The sequence below is a fragment of the Ylistrum balloti genome, unplaced genomic scaffold, assembly GCF_031769215.1.
Source record: "Ylistrum balloti isolate Yb309-2 unplaced genomic scaffold, AGI_CSIRO_Ybal_v1 Utg370242, whole genome shotgun sequence".
NCBI lineage: Eukaryota > Metazoa > Mollusca > Bivalvia > Pectinida > Pectinidae > Ylistrum > Ylistrum balloti.
In genome coordinates this window covers 451,321-454,464 of record NW_026782196.1, presented here as the reverse complement: position 1 = coordinate 454,464, position 3,144 = coordinate 451,321, and the positions used below count along the sequence as shown (strand labels likewise).

General features: G+C 37.7%; 1 long non-coding RNA gene across 1 annotated transcript; it reads left to right on the top strand.

The window, feature by feature from the left end:
- Positions 1-1,585: 1,585 nt before the first annotated feature.
- On the top strand, positions 1,586-2,665 carry LOC132552326 (uncharacterized). Its single transcript, XR_009554326.1, has 2 exons — positions 1,586-1,838; positions 2,360-2,665. It is a non-coding gene; the product is annotated as an uncharacterized LOC132552326 (long non-coding RNA).
- Positions 2,666-3,144: the final 479 nt, after the last annotated feature.

Sequence of the window (3,144 nt, the reverse complement as noted above, 5' to 3'; positions counted from 1 at the left end):
GTAATAGAACTTAAAACATTTACCACACACTAGCTGAACATTGGTTGGCCCAAGCTGACGCCCATAGCTACGGTAGATTTCGCGAACACTTACTGTAGCGAACTTATATCTTAAGACATATTCACGTATACATGATTTCGCGAACGCTGATATAGAAATTACATAAAACACGCGCATGGTGAGAGTGCGATATCAACATGGATGCCATGTCGTGGGGGGGGGGGGGGGGCTTGAATTCAAATTGTGCTCTCCTCGAAAAATTAACGCAAAAATAAATCCCACGCGTATATAACTGATACACAGTATTCAACAGCTGAGAGCATACATAAACTGAGAATCTCTAGGGGTTATAAATACAGAAACTAATCAAAGGACATGACGTTGTCATTTAAGAATGCATTCAACATAAGTAATATGTCTACAAGTGGATATATAGGCAAGCGTTTTCACAAACAAATACCAGTGTGTCAATCATTTCTGTTGTGAAAATTATGATAAAGGCAAATATGTTTGTAGCGACTTGCTGTAATCTTATTTATGTATAAGTTGAACTTATAACAAAATGCATAGTTAAATGCTGAAAGAAAATATGACATCTACCTCCACAGTGTACAAATGGTCGAACCATGTACGGTTAAGAATCCTACATGATATTCTGTCTGATGGGTCACACGAAAGAAATGGAATAAAGTTAGAGCTGTGCCAGCAGAATCCATGACAAAGAATTATTGTTAAGTGGAGAATTATTTCAAAAATGGAAAGGGACGTTCTCAAGTGGTAATAGAAATGCTCAAGTAGTCATGAAACTTTCCGCATATAAGTGGAACTATATCTATCTCGAAAAGGAAATTCTATCTAATTTTATCCACGAAGTGATAAGTAATACAAAAATAAGACTGGAACTGTATATTGAAAAGCTGCAAGAGATTAATTGATTTCACTAGCCATATTTCTATAGAATATTGATGAATTCTTTCACCGTTATCTTTTCATGTCATATAAGACCTATATAGCTTTCAATAAGGCCACGTGCACTCATCAAAACCCAAGGTCTCTTCCTCAATTTAAAGACTTAAAACACTCACATTATCATAATACTCTGTTAACAGACAGTTACGTCCACGTGAACAACTGAATAAAACCTATCATGAGAGTGTAATACCTTATTTGCTTTGTGTGTTTGTTCAGCTGGGTTCACCGGCCTCAAAACAGCCGGGTCATATTTAGTTGGAGTCACCTCAAATTAAGTAGCTACCTAATTGAGAAATATGTCTGGGGCTCATGCATTTAGACCAAAATTAAATAATGTATACGATAAACTAAAACTTTGATTGTCACAGAAAATTCATATCATTCTATAATACCACGGTGTCTCAGGACAACGTTGAACTAAAAGGAAGGAACATGCATCCTTAATGAAATTTTGACCTGTCGTGGCCCTTACCCTCGGCACGCTGTTTACAAGTTTTATGTGAGGCAGCACGTGTTTTGTGACCTCGGTTTAAACTCTCACCATATGTGTACATTTAGCCAATGACAGGTAGCGTTACATGCTTGTTACGGAGTGTAAACCTTGCCACGTATTATTTTGTGTATAACGACAGATTAACTCTCAGGATGAGCGAGGAAGACGAGAAATACTTTAAAGACGAATACGACAAATACGACGTTGACCAGGATAAGGTCGTGCATTCCAGTCACAGCGGTAAGGGTCGGACAAAGAAGGAGGTTGACCAGCATCATCACACCGACCCCAGTGGACACACGCGGAAAAATGTCCAGAAGCTCGTTAATAATGCACACAACCAACGAGATCCTCCGAAACAGTAATACTTAGGGTGAGTAGTCAGGGGTTAACATACCTGTAAAACAGGTTAAACAAACGTGATTCAGCGGTATGGAGACATTTCTACAGTAACAGGTGTAATGACATATTGATCTCATGTATGTAATGTACACATGTCATTGTTTTAATCATGTTTTATATGTATAGGTAAGTTATGTAAGGAAGAAGGTTATGATATAATGTAATAATATAAAGAATATGTTGTTTACAACCCCAGTTATGTTAGCTTTTCCATGTACCCAATCCTTTGGTTTGTTATTTAGTATTGTGTTTTAAGTCCAGGGCACAACATTTGGCAAATTCTCCCAGAATAAACTGTGCATAATACCGTAACGCATTTAGGGAAGGACATTTTTGACATCGACGCTTCAGCATTAAATAATTGTTGCATGTTACCATGTTGTTGTGAGTGCGCGGATGTGTACGGTTGAAAAAGCAAAAACACCACCTCCAATAGAAAACCCCGCAAAAAATAGGTAATAGATGTTAAGAACCAATCATTGTATGTTTCAGATGCGTCCAGGTGAACTGACATACCGGAACAAACAGAGGATTAATGGACAAGGATGTCGGATTTCGTGCAAAAGCTGATTGACAGTCTCTTTAAGGTGATTGGTATGTCACGTGAAACATTAATTTACCAATAAAAGTTTGCTGATATTCTTCATCAAGGTGGAAGACTGTTAATCACGTGAACTAAATTGTTAATGTGAGGCTGTCCATGCCGGACGAGAAGCTGGAGAGATCTCTGGGATCGTCACAAAATGAAAAAAAAATATTGTACTTACATTGTTGTTAAAAAGTTTTCTTTGTTGATAAGTGTGTTTTGTTTTTACTCGAGTCATCAGATAGAAATTTCATGAGAAGCCAAAATGCGAAATGGAATCATTTTTCCGTTGTCCATTTTAATGAATTGATCCAAGGAAAGATTTGCTGAGACTTGTCAGATAAAGGTGTAGGTCGAGTAACTTAATTTGCTCATAAGTGATCACATTTTACTATCGTCTGGAGAGTTCTTAATCCCTCTCCGCCATTTTGTCTTTGTCCGAGTCATGTAGATACTTGACTCTCCACGATTTCACGATTGTCTTGATCTCAGTGTTACTTGACTGTCCACGACTTAAAAATTTGTCGTGACCATGACCAAAAAATAATAACAAAGATAAAATGTAAGGTCTGATCCCTAGGGCTAATTTGACCCGTACACACGTGGTACAGAAGGAACAGTCGTGATGGTGCCGTTTAACCTTTTACTCCACGCAAGTGATATTACTAAAACGATATAGTGGCAGCAATGG